This window comes from Pollicipes pollicipes, unplaced genomic scaffold (genome assembly GCF_011947565.3).
Source record: "Pollicipes pollicipes isolate AB1234 unplaced genomic scaffold, Ppol_2.1 Scaffold_4881;HRSCAF=5763_pilon_pilon_pilon, whole genome shotgun sequence".
NCBI lineage: Eukaryota > Metazoa > Arthropoda > Thecostraca > Pollicipedomorpha > Pollicipedidae > Pollicipes > Pollicipes pollicipes.
The window spans coordinates 12,210,308-12,224,461 of record NW_023596576.1 but is presented as its reverse complement, the minus strand read 5'-3'; positions in this window follow the sequence as shown (position 1 = coordinate 12,224,461).

The following is a 14,154-nucleotide window of genomic DNA, read 5'->3' as shown; positions in this document are numbered from 1 at the left end:
GTATCTTGGAACGAATCTGTGCCAAGCTACCATATTCTATACGGCGGCCTAGTCGTCCCGGGATGGAATATTTTTATCGCACATGCGTTTCCTGGCAACCGCTTTGTCAACAGTGTTAGACACATTGTTCCGAAAATCGTCCATGGTGCCGATGTTCAGGCACAAATGTTTGTCTTACAAAATATCAGTGACGACAAAAAACATTCAGATTATAGCTATTGCAACCAATTAGCATTCTCCCGTGACTCTTCAACTAACTTTCAAGGGCAACCAGAAACATGGTTTTGGAGCACGGAAGTTCAAACCTCCAAAACCTACCTTGTCGAGCATGTATTGAATGAAAGTGATGGAAATGCAGCAACACTTCCCCAGATATGTTGTGTTTGCTTTTCTATTGTTTCCCTGCATTTTTTATAAGTAGTTTAGGCTCCACACGAACCATGCGATGGTCATAAGATCGCTACGTGGTCAGGGCTTAGGATTGTATTTCGTTTTGGGCTCTCGACCTCTCGGGCCCCTTTCAAGTCGCAGCTGAGTCCACGAGCGCACGCTCCGCCCCCTCCTCCTTCTCCCACTACCATCCCACTTTGCCATATTGACATGAATCCCTACAAAAATCGCACATCATGCTATTGAAAAGCACGCGGAATGCAGGCCTCCTTGAGGGATCTTGGAAAATGCAACATCTCTAGACTTGTTCCCAATGTCCTGTTCTTTTGTCGCACAGTCCCCCAGATGTGGAAGGAAAACGTGAAGACACATAAGCCTAAATGTACGCTTTTTGGACTGGCAAAACAACGAGGCCCACATAAGGAGGGAAATGGGTGTTTAGGCTTAGATTTATACTCAATTGCATTAATTTAGCACCTTTAGACTTCATTTATGCTTACGGGCCCCAGGTTGACTAATCCTGTTCCCACTTCGTCCTTTTAGCAGATCTGGCGAAACTAGGGCTCTGCTGGGAATCTATGACCGCTAAAAAGCATTAATCATTGTGCACCTTCCTGGATGCTCGTTCGCAAAACAACGAAATTCAAACCATACTATTTACACAAATTTCCTATATTTCTAGTACATTTAATGTTTGAGCTTGTATAAAGACCGAAGCAAAACTGGCATCCCGGTTGGTCCCACGAAAATGCCCACTGTATGGGATCCGGACTGGAGCAGACAGGCCTCGCCCTACGTCAACTGCCACACCTAATCATTTCTTGGAACCCGTCGGCTGTGCTCTTTTAAAAACTTTGCCATGAGATGAGATGGTGCACTGTACGGGACGTCATTGACCTCTCATTGTGACTGTCCAGTGGTCCGCGTACAATAATGCCGGTTAAACACTCGAAAACATACAAATCGTAGGCGGTGATATAGCGAGATCATTACCTTTAGCATGTCATGCAAGTGTATTCAGCTCGACAAAAAAAAACACCTTAGCAGACACAACGCGTTCCGTCTAAACCAGACAAAACCCCACCCCGTCCAAAGGAATTCTCACAAACACAATAAACAAAATTCACACGCTGTACGAGAGATTTATGCATCCAAAAAGGAGACTGCATCAAGCACGTTGTACAGTTTCTCGTCCCCAGGCAAACACATCATCATCAAACTATCAAATACATTATCAAACGCAATCATCACACACCCTCGCATCAAGCCATCCCCGCTTCTGCAGTCACAAACAAGACAAAGACTGCGTGACGTTAAATCGGACTCCTTCCCAGTCCCGCACACAGCAGCAGCCCGAGCTGCGGCGGCCCCCCAGAGCCGACATGAAGCAAGCGCATGGGTGCTCCAAGACAGGCATTGTAGGTTCCTGTGCACGCCACCTCTATTCTCCAGTACCATGCGAACACCAGATATCTTTCATACTTCCCCGAGCACATCGAGACTCAAATTAATGCCATCACCTCAAACTCTGTGTTTGGAATGACTCAGACGGCAAAGCCCCACTAGTTTGTGGCTGAAGCGATATATGATGTACATGCAATGATCGAAGCACTGAAATGAAAGAGGACAATCTGCATAAGGACTATTTCTATCGTACATATGATTGGTACATACAATTACTATGGTACAACTACTATGGATGGTGGTACATAAATTTCTATGGTACGTTGACCGTGGTTTAGCTACCACACCTGCCGTTTCATGACATCAACGTGAGATGACATGTTTTGCGACGCAGCGCTCAGTTTTGCTCGTCGCAGTCCTGCAGGCTGTGCGGCGCTGCGGCACGACGCTGTCACAGATCCCCGCCGGTACGGGTGGTCACCCCTTCCGGCCTTCGGAGGACGCCCGGCGAACACACGCTGCCGTCCATGAAGTGGACAGCTCTTGCGCCTCTCCGGCCGGAGGACAGAGATGGTGGCCAAATTTTCGCTGACCTAGTTGACGCTGCGCCGTAGAGCTGGCTATGGCGGGCGACGGAGGACGTGGTGGCGTACCAATCCGTTAGGAATGCCGACAGCGCCTTGCCCCATGTCGGGCCTTGCTCAGGGGGATCTTCCAAATCCTGAAGAATGGACTCCTGTATCTTGGTTAGCAGATCTGACAGGGTGTTGCGTGCGCCGGCCGTTGGGTCAGCCGCAAGCGAGGTGTGGTGGGGGGGGGGGGGGGGGGGGACACCGCGGGCACCGACGGGTATGACGGTCTGACGTGACGAGGGATCCACAAAGTCATCGTCATCGCAATCGTCCCCGTCGGTCCCAAGCGCTCTCCGTGAGAGGCTGAAGCGCTGACGTCTCGGCAGCCCTCCCCGGACGACCCGGGTGTTGGCTCTATGACGGGGCTGACTTCCGCTCTCAGGGTGGCAAGCGATCCAGATGGCGTATTGCGTCGTCCTGCCAAAAAAGAACAGTCCAATTATCATCTGAAAATCGGCGGATTTCATTGGAATAATGTTATGTGTGTCCTCTCAAATTGTGCACAGGCTACAGAGACAACTGATTTTGTTATAGCTGAATTGCTGTTTGACAATCTGTTACAGCATGGCCTTTTAGTAAGCTGTGTTGTTCCTCCCGTTCCAATGTTCTGAAAACGTGAAGTCTCCAGCTGCTTCTGACTGTGGCTGTTTCTGTTTGAGTTTGAGAGCATTTGAGATGATATTAACGCATTTTGACCGTTCATAAGCACCCATTGCAAGTATTCTTTGCAAAACGTAATAGGGCTAAAGCGAGGGACACGTACGGCGAAGCAATGACTGGAGTACTGATGCCCTGTTGCAAATCACCTTGAAACTTAATCTTCGGCACGGGCTTTCGAAACCTTTCGTCCTAACCATGAAGTTTTGGGCGGTCCTTTCCACGCACTTGGTATCGGGTCCTAAGATGTAGGGGCCCGATGCATTATACTGATGCTCTTGGGTCCTGTATTTTTAACTGTATGTTCGGTTGTGGTCATCAAAACCTTTTGACTTAGCTGTCTGCAGGTCGTGTACTAGCCAAAACCTTTCGTACCTGGAATCAGGTGTCAGAATGTGGGGCTGGGATGACTGGTAATTTTGGTATCTCTTTATTGCCAGGGTGCACAGATTTGGAAAATTTCCTATTTTGCCATCTTCCAGTCAATGGCTGGGTCTAAGTAATACGTAAGCACATGGGACCACAAGCATTCCTTGGAAAGCATGTTAAAAGCATGCTAGAGCCATGAGGATGTCGAACGACTAAATTTTGTAAAACAAGGCTATAAAACTATTTCATAACAGGCAGAGACATTTGGTTTTCTAAGCACACAGATCAATATCATGAAAAATAAATGTCATCACTGCTTATGCCTATTTAAAATGATAAGTAGAAATTCAAGGCACCATGCTTCTTGAAAAATATATATGTTGGGGAATAGTTCTGGCATCTTCTATATTATTGTATACGCACTCAGCTAGTTGTTTGTGGGAGAAGATCGTTTTAAATGGAACAACGCAATCAATGTAGACCGAGATTGCAAAAAATATACATAATGCCCAACATGTCTGCTGTAGGGATAAATCATTTATGGCGAAGCAGCGACATCCTGGAAACAATATCAGCACATACTCCTATAGACTTAGATGCTTGCGTATGCTTACATACTTATACACATACCAAGAGCTCATAGTTTGGCACACAGATGTCACCAATTGCAGTGGTAAGAGAGCTAATGTTTCAAGGAATTATGATGCAACAGATGTAGTTTCAGGCAAACATACTACCCCAAAAAACATTTATTTACACACAACTAACTCGAAAATTCAGCACCATTTGGCCCGGCCAGAATTTTACACACGCACAGGTGGCGGGATAAGGGCACAGATGTCTCGTAGGTGTCCAGTGAATGATTTGTCAGACTGGATGCAGAATTTTGTGTTATAATGGCCTCACTTAAAAAGCCTATGGCTACTAAAAACTAAGGCTACTAACTATGCTACTAACTAAAAAAAAAACTATGGCTACTAAAAAGCCCGTTGGCTACTAGCCTTTTCTTCTGTTCTTTTGTGTGTGTGTTTTGCTTGACGACGAGCAGGAAAAGTGAACAGTTCCCTGGTGTTTGCTTTAGTGCGGGTAGTGCGGTATCGAGATGGCGTTCGAAATGGTACATGCATAAGCATACATGAGTGTGCTGTGTGATCTGTATGGCGTGTGTCTTCATGAGATAACCCCGTATGGTGCAAAGCATGAAGTATTGTGTAAATGGCATAACAATTTGAAGAAGTTGGTGTGAAATGACAGCTTGAAAAAGGTTGGTATGAGATGCTGATAGAGAAAAGCTTGTTATTTGAACAAAAGTATGAAATATGGAAAATAGATTCAATTATCAAGTTTTCCCATTGTGCAATACGTGTAAACTTGATTGACGGATCTTTCACGGCGTGCCGCAGATTAAAGATTAGACTACGACAGCTTGTTAACTGTCCAACTCACAGTCCGTACAACTACTTAATTATGCATTTTAGGAGGATGAAAACACAACACAAGAGCAAGAACCCTTTTGAAACAAACTTACATCAGTCATAGGTATACCCTTACATCAGTGGTAGGTATACTTCTGCATTTTGGCGCACCACTTGTCAAATAAATCACAGGTCGCATGCGCACACACTCTAGTTTGTAAACACATCTGATTGATGCAATAACACAAGACCTGTTCAAACAGCAAATGCTACCAAATGCTCATATTGAGCTGAACGGATGGCGCCCCTACGTTGCAATGCCAGAACATGTCTGTGAAATTCATAACAGCAAATAATTCCAGTTTTGGGGGGCTCAGATCCTGTCCGCAAATTCTTCAACTTTGTATTGCGATGCTCTCTGCTATATACACGCATTGATTTGGTATTTGGCCTGCAGGAAGCCGCACGATAGCGCTGATAACCAAACCATTCCAGCAATTTGAACCAAGTTTCATACAAACCGTTTGCAAATGAAACAGCTCTTATTTTCTGGTCATGTTTGAATGAACCAATGGATTTATGACGCACTCGTCTTTCACTAAATTATTGGCTTATCCTCTGTTGGTAATCGCCCCATGGCGTGACAATGACGAGGCTAGTCGAGACTCCGTGTACAACCCGTAATGCGGGCATGTGGGGAGTCGTCGCTGGACGCAGGCGAGGGGTAATCAGCTATCATTCCGGTATCCAATGTTGCCTATGAATTATTTATTAATTAAATATTTCGCAATGCCATCAGTGTGAGATCTGTTGCCCATGGACAATGCCGTTCTTGATATTCCTTCCATGACGTGTGTTTATGTGTTAAGCGATTCGCTTTCATTGCATATGCCAATATTTCCTCATGAAATTGACAATTTGGCTAGTTCAGAGTGAAGAAGGCACGCCTACGTATATGCATACATAGGATTAAAAGTTCATATGAACTCAGGCAAATAAGTGTTCAGTCTTAATTTCTTGCGTTCTGACTTTGGTTGGAGATGTTCGGTTTTTTTCCTTTCAAGGTAAATATTGTTACCTTTTTTTAAAGGGCATCTTAAAGACCAAAGGTATTTTCTCTTAGACATTTTACTGGGGACCAAGGGTGCTGCATATGCTGTATCTTCATAAGACCTTTAAAATAATTCAAGACCTTCAGACTAGTATGGTTTAACAGCATCACTCAGCGTTTGTTAATAAAACAGGTGAAGCAATGCCCACCTGTAGATTTGTAGATTCTTGTCACAAACCTCATTTTATGATGAGGCCATGTATGTGCGCCCAGAATTTAAATAAGGTATCCTAACGTTAGCATGACAAACATAAAGCAGAAAGGATCAATCTGTTTGTAGATTTCTTACAGCTCCTTGCATTGGCAGTAATAACAATGTATGGTTTGGGACAAGTACGTGGAGTGGGAAGTAATGGCGGCGGGCTCATGCGGTTTTCGGGGGTCATTTGCCCTTGCGGGGCGCACGCGGGTTTTCAAATTTGAGTGCGGGCGGGCGCGGGTATTCTAAATCCAAAAAGTGGCAGCTGTACTGTCTATGGTCGGTGTGGCTCACGTTTTCCGCCGCACCGAATCAAGGAACTAAATATCAGCGACGGCAGCCAGACGCCGGAAGCGTCCGACGCGCGTGCATTTCGTCGTTTTAATCAAATAGTTGCTGGCGGCTGCTGAGTGATCAATCGGTGGCATGTTGACGCCGCGAAAATCTGGAAATGCAGCCTTTTAGATAAAGCTGATGTTTGGACGGAACAGTGCACAGAATGAGGAAGAAACGGGTGGCGGATGTGGACATCGGATCGGAGCGTGCGGCTATCTAAATGTTATGATGGTCCGACAATAGTTTCTACGCCGGCGTATTTATTCGGCACCGCTTTTCGAGATGCCAACATTGCCAGATTGCCCGTCGATTACTGGCGCAGCCGCACGCTACACCAGCTCGTGTTGGCTACATGAATTGCAGACGGTATGTTGATCGACGCCTGAAAAATTGGGTTCGCGGCTCCATTCGCTCTGGCCGTCGGTATAGCGTAAACGCGTGAAAAACGGTCTATCTTGGCCGCTTCTGTGAACGTCATATGTGGTTCGAACGACCCCATATCTGGCCCCGCGTTATTCTCCGTTGCATCTCTTATCGAAACGTGCCTATTTCTTGTTACTCTGACCTCTGATGATCCAGATGCGAACACAGTTTCGAACGGTTGCTCGTTGGCTTTGCCATAGGCCACATTTCCAAGCGCCCGTCAAAAAGCTTTGGTCCTTAAACGCCCCTTTCAGTTCGTACAACGTCAAACCCCGGACTGCAGCGGCTCATGAGCTAGCCATGGACAACCGGCTCGTGCGCCCGCACGTCTTGCCAAAATTTCACCATCCAGCGACCCGCTGTTCTGCCCAAGCACGAAGCAACGCAAAGTGGGGCAGACGGACAAACAGACAGACGGACAGGCAGGCATGCCCTAAACAAATCGTGTGTAGACAAACAGTTAAAAAATGCTGCAACGCTGCAAACATACAGTTAATGAAATTTTTGAATGCAATGCCCTAACAATTCATACGGCACGGCTCCTGAACAACCCGCTTACAGTCGCTAAGGTTAAGAAAATGTGGCGGCCGGGCCGGACCGGCAGGCTAGGGCTAAAGAAGCTACCAATTTGCAGAATGTGGTCGGTAACTGAAATGGAAACTTTTGCGACCTATTTGGTGACGAATTTTCAAAAATAGCAACAGATTACAACAGTTCAAACCATATCGCAACAGAACATCCTAGTTTTACGGCATTCAAAGTTTAATATTACTCGGTACTCGCTAGCGCTCGCAACGTTAGCTTGTATAGAGCACATATCGAAACACTGATGTTTCGCTGTATGAACAAGCCGAGGCATAAGATGCTGCCGAATATAGTAGCTTTGATCAGAATAGTGTTAGCGGGAGACAAAGCTATACTACAAACCATACCGTATCGGTGCTGTCATATACCATCGGTGACACAGTGCTTTTCCAACCATCCCTCAGATCAGTGCTTTTCATGATTTTTTTCAGCCACGATCCATTTCACACTCTAAATAGCATAAAACATCAAATTACTAGGCGTATTGCTAGTCGTAAGAGACGTGGCTGGCCTCAGTCCCGTGCGACGGACGTGATCAGTCTGCTGAGCGGCGGTTAAAATCACCTTGCCATTTGAGACCGATGGCTTCAAATTCTCGTAACGCGGCTGTGATTCGGGCTCAATGCAAGGCTGTAAGCTACCGTTGGCTGTGTTCGTTTCGTTAGAAGCTCTTACTTGAAATACGTAGCTGATCGTCAGTTTTTTTAAGGCACTGTTCGCCCATTCTAAGGGTCTGCCCGTCCCTGGTAAGCACCTTTAAAAGCCTTGCTGACCTAGTAGTCTCGTTGTTTGTGGACACTCGAGCTGTGGCTTCAGAGGTTAACGGAGGATGCTGGAGCAACACATGTCAAGGAATTATGTGGGGCCTCCTGCTGCCGAGAAGCGCAGCATCTCTGAGGTAAGAGGCCGAGCATCGCAGGCGTAGGCCTCTCACATTGCCCGTCGCGTTTTAGATTCAGCGCACTGACCAGTTGACAGGTGTGAGATGGTGTCTTTTGTTGCCATTTCATTATTTGAGTGCTAAAGAAAGGAAATAAAGGTATTCACGAATGGCTTGTGCCTTTGCGGAAGCCAATGTTGACTGAATTTCTTACTAAATTCCGTTCAGACCGTGTTAGGAAGCACGAGCTCTGCGCCGACAATGGTCATGCAAAGATAGTGAAGGCCGTCGACGTTTCCAGCTTATTGTACTGTGACGTCACCTAACTAAAAATTATACCATTTTCAGGTGCTTGCGGAACCATGATAATCAGTGGATGTAGGGCTACAACATGCAGTTTTGCAAAGTACTTAAATGAGAGGAAGGGGATTGGAACTGACGAGAAAGAAACGGACTGAGCTTGCCTTTGTATTACAATTAAAACAGTTTTCCAGATTTGATCCACTTTCGTTTCAGAGATGGAGTCCGGGTTTCTCAACATTAGTGTGGGAGAGTTGATTTATTATTTTATTGGTGTTTAATTTTTAGGTAGACTTAGGTTTGATTCTTAATTTATGAAAAATAACGAATGAAAAAGAGAACTATATCTCTGGTTAGAACGCACAATCCCTCCCCCCCCCCCCCCCCCAACTGAACAGAAATCATTAACGGATGCCTACATCATTAGTACGTGTAGAAGCACTGCTTTTTAAATTCCATGTCACTGCAGGGCGTGTGATCTTATAAGAAAGGGCGTGTGGAATTCAAAATGTCGATTTTCAAAGAAATTTGATCTTTGACCTGGCTTGGTAGAGCCAATTATTGATCAAGCAACATGTAACTTATTGCTTATTGTAAGGCGTTGTTGCACCATCCACTGTTTCTTCCAAAGAGGCCCTATCTGTTTCAGTTTGCAGACGGCAGTAAGGGGGGGGGGGTACATCTCCCACCCCCTTTTCTCTATCGGTCACCGTTGTAAAAACGGCGAATCAGGGCCAGGGTTAAGCGGTGCGCAGTCGGGCGCCAGTGCTTCCTAAGTCTAGTGTCGGACACGCGGCCTCTCCTGTGACCGACGGCCGCTCCTGTCCCCGACATGCGGCCCCTTCTGTGCCGGATACCCGGCCACTCCTGTGTCGGACATTCGACGGTCCCGATCAGCTTAGATCAAAACAGCGAAGCTCCAGTGAGCAGCTCACCGCCGATGCCATGAGATACTGGCGCCGCACGCTCCGTTAAGCTACAGACGTTAAGCAAAGCGCGGCTCAATGCAGCAAGTATTTCACGCCTCGGCCTGTTTTCTGAGTTCGTGGTATGTGGCCATTAGGTCCTAGGTCCACAGCTAAAATATATGATGTACCGTGCGGGGATACACTCGTAACAGACAAGCGGAGAAATGCTATGGGCGGTTATTATATGCACGCTGCCCAAATGCTGGTGAGAGACGGTGGTGATTTTGAAATCAGTTGTTGATCTGAATCAGTCTGAAATCCGAATCGCTTCTAAACACGATACCACAGGGGGTCATATCACAAAACAGTTGCAGCGCTCCAAATTCGGAATAATCGACCAATGTTTTTAAGCATGGTTCGTTATTCGATATTGACCCGTCATTCATGTAACCAAAGCCATGAAATATGTTATCCGGTGTTGTATTTCTTGTTAGTTCTTCTGGATTGGGGAGTGCAAGTTTGCCAGGTGCAGACTGCAAAATCTGAGTTTTTAGACTATATGGGACACTATGTAAATTTCATTTGAGACACTGCAGGTGTACACATAGATCATAGCTGTGATATTAAACAACACAGCAATTCCCAACTTGAGGTAACGCAGTTTGCAATATCAGAAAGGGTGTATAACTCATAGCAAAGCGGTGTAGCGTCATTAGGGATTAAGTCATGTAAAGGCTCTACCTCCAATACCGGTAATGCCTCAGTATGTTATGAGGTAGTGCATGGGGTTTGTTTGGCGCCATTTATGGTTGTGATACGGCCGCTGACATAACAGATTCTCCCCTTTCTTCGTACACGCGACGTCTTAGGTTAGAAGCGAATCGATGTGATCACCAGTCTTAACCCCGCTACGTCCGTCACTCATAAGCTTAGGCCCATCCCTTAACCACGGAGCGTTGGTATGGCCCGGTCAATGATGTTTTATTGCAAATGAACTTTCCGAAACAAAATTGTATTGTGATTTAACACAATTTTAGCTATATTGTAACGGTGTTTGTTAATAGATTTGGCTCCAGGTGGCAATTTAGGCTGTTCCAAATTTGGTCAAAGACAGAAAACACGCTTTTTACCCCTTACGGCAGGACTTCACTTGAACACTTCTCCTTGCTCAAGTAGGACTCACTCGGTTTGTGGCTTTGATCGTTACCGAACAGGGCGCCGCAACTTCATGAAGAGGACACCGTATTCAGCATGACCAGGGGCAGAACTCGGTGTCCTTTCAACAACGAACACCTATTATATATATATATATATATATATATATATATATATATATATATATATATATATATATATTGAGTACAGCCACACCGTGGTCTGCATACCGCAGCCGGCCGCATCGTCGTAGATCGTTGTGTGGGGTTCCCCTTGGCCGCCATGACGGGAGCCTGAGGTTCCCCGGAATAAAGCCCCGTGGAGCGGTCTCTAATCGCGGCCCAAGCTGAGGTGGAGGCCGCTCCATTCGGTGCCGCGCACGTGTGTGGGCTGAACATCTGCGCCCAGGGGCCATATCGCCCGCATCTCTTTCCCGGTAATGGACCAAGTCGTCAACGGTTCGCCCCTCGTGGACAGGCTTAGCCACTCCCCCCGGTTGCCCCGCCCCTGACAAAGGGTCGAGACGGACCCCCAGCCGGCCGCCATGACAGGCGCGCTAAAAACACATGACCACTGTATTATTGAAGGATCAGACAGCAAGGCTCGGTTCCTGTTAGCAGGACGGTCAGTGATCGACAACAGACGTAAGGCAACGCGGAGTAAGTACCGTTTGGCTTTGATGATGCCGCCACGGCTCAGGAACGTGCTCAGGACGCCAGCAGCGGCAAAGGTCACACCTTTGTTCCCCCCGCCAGCTCATACCGTTGCCCACTGACGGGATCAACTGCTGACAGCCTTGCTCATTAGGGTGTTCGAGGGAAATATTTAGAACCGGGAGGGGTACGAAATCTGCGCCCGCGTCGGATAGCGTGTGCCTCACGCCAACCGGCGGCAAACGCACATCTGCTGCTATCAGCCAAACGCGGGGAGCATTCGGCCTCTTTAGTGCCGACTTTGTTAAAACACGATGCTGTCTAAGCTGCCCCGTTCGGCGTGAATGCGATGCTAGAGTCGCCACTGCCTAGGGTCGGCGGCCATTGCGTCACCATCTGTGACACCACGGAGTCCGAGTAGCTGCGTCCCAACCGCCCTACGCCGTCCCTTCTGAGACTTTCTACGGGCCCAGACCGGCCCAGCCGACCGACTGCGGGCCCAGCCTGGCCGCGCTGCTGGCCGGGAGAGACAAACTCACGATGTTGTCTGCTCTTGATTTTTCCTCCTGTGGTTTTCCCGGGTGTGTGCTCGCCGTCTCTGACTAGCGTGATAGCGCTGGGGCTTGCGGCGTTTCATGTAGCAGAGCTCGTAACGAATTTAGTAATGCGCGCATGGTGGATTCTTCCGTGGAATGCACTCAGTTGCATGATAAAATTGCCATGTGTTACGTGATGCGATTTCTTTACCAGCTCTGATAACCCTATACATGCGCTATGGAACACACATGGCTGCAATCCTTGCGCGTGATTGTAAGCATTTTGCATTTGGCCCGGTCTGCCGTATACTGGCCATCTTGCCACTGACAGTCCAGCCGCAGTCAGCACTGGAACGGCAAGCAGTGATTTGAACGAAAACGGACATGTCGGCCAATGAGTGAATCACATTACCGGGCGATACTGCCTCCACAATCGCGTTGGGTGCACGTGGCTGCAACCACACCGCACGGCTAAATGCATTTTGAATTGGTCACCATCACTTTGCAACTGTCACTGCGGTCGGTCGGCATTGAGTGAGACGCTGTCGGATGTTCGACAGAATAGGGTCGATGCCGGAACCGGACAAGTGTTACTAACACATCAATCGAGGGTACTGGCAACAGGCTGCGGGAGCATTAGCGGGAAACTGCTTGCATTTAAAAATAGGATTGAGAAACTTGAGGGCGAAAACTTTTTGAAAGAAATCAGCTGTACTTGATTGCTTGAGATGAGAAAGGCGAACGCCATCTGGACAACATTAACCAAGTACAGAATTTCTTGCTTCAAGATGGTCACAGGTTCCCCGTGGATCAAAGCGTCTTCGATGCAGCAAGTCGACTGCGTCCTGCGGCGGACGCCGCTGGAGCCCCCTCCCCCCTCCCCCGTGTAACCCCGCTGGACGGCGGTCGGCCGCTCGCCGGATAGCCGGCGGCGACAACCCCTCCCCACATACCTCCGCTGGGCGGCGGCCGGCCGCTCGCCAGATGGGCAGCGGCGGCGGCCCCTCTCCGTGGGGCTCAGCTCGGCGGCGGCCGGCTGCGGCCACGGCAGGACCAGCGGCCGCTCGCCAGGCCGCCACCGGCCGGAACGCGGCCAATTTCGGTACCCTCTCGTCTCGTCGAAGTCTCCTGCGCCCGCGCCCGGCCGGCCGTGGAGCCCAGCCGTGAATGCTGTCCCCGCGGCGTCTACGGCCTCGGCATCCACCGCCCCATCCTCGGCTGCCGGGGTGGGAGGCACCTCCCACGTCAATACACCATGCGGAGGAGTTGTCTCCTCCCGTAGAAGTTGCCAGTCAGCTAGGATGGATGACAGAGAATAAGCTCATGTGCTGCATGCAGCAGTTTCATGGCGTGCCATCCACCCCGGAGAAGCCCAGCCTGCCGATGCTTGATGATCACATATCACATGCGCCAGTGAAAAATTACGTTCTGCAAGGCGGAAAGCATCGTAATACTGACGATTCTCTCCCCTGCGTCCCACCGACTTCAGGTTCCGGATCATGTAGTGCATGATCCGATGAAAACCTGTGTGAACCAGGCCTGTGATGCATGGATGTGGAGTCACCCTGGTCGCACGACGGCCGTATGTGATACCCCACGTGTTGTGAGGGACGGTCTACCGAAGGTGCTTAGTGTTGGCAACATGTGTGGGGGGCTTGAGTGCACTGGGGTCTGCCCTTAAATCGTAACGTTCTTGACGGTAAGCTATTCCTATCCAGCTCAGTGACTGATAAACCAGTCCCACAGCCCGCCATCTCCAAAGGCCCGTAACCTGGCGCCGAGCGGTTCGCCGGTAGGTTCCGGTCAGCTGGAGCCAAGCGGAGGGCCGCAATGCTCTTGTAAGCTGGCGCCGAGCGTGACTTCTGCAGGCTCCGGTCAGTTAGTCCTGAGCGGAACGACGGCAGGCTTTTTTAAGGTGGTGGCTCAAGCTTTATCATCCACGACGCTATGATAACATCATTCAAACCCTGCCATTCCCAAATTCATGCGGCCACCAAGGCCAACAAAAATATGATTGTCGAGCCGTTCACATCTGGGTTTCGTGAGCCAGACTCCCAGATAAAGCGGTCATCAATGGGTTCTCAATCAATGTCGTGCAAAGTACGATGACATAATCAAGCAATGACGTATTGAGAAGCATATTTACTCAACCGAGAAAGTGTGCTGTATAGAACATTTCTTTTCACTTAAAAGTATACCGA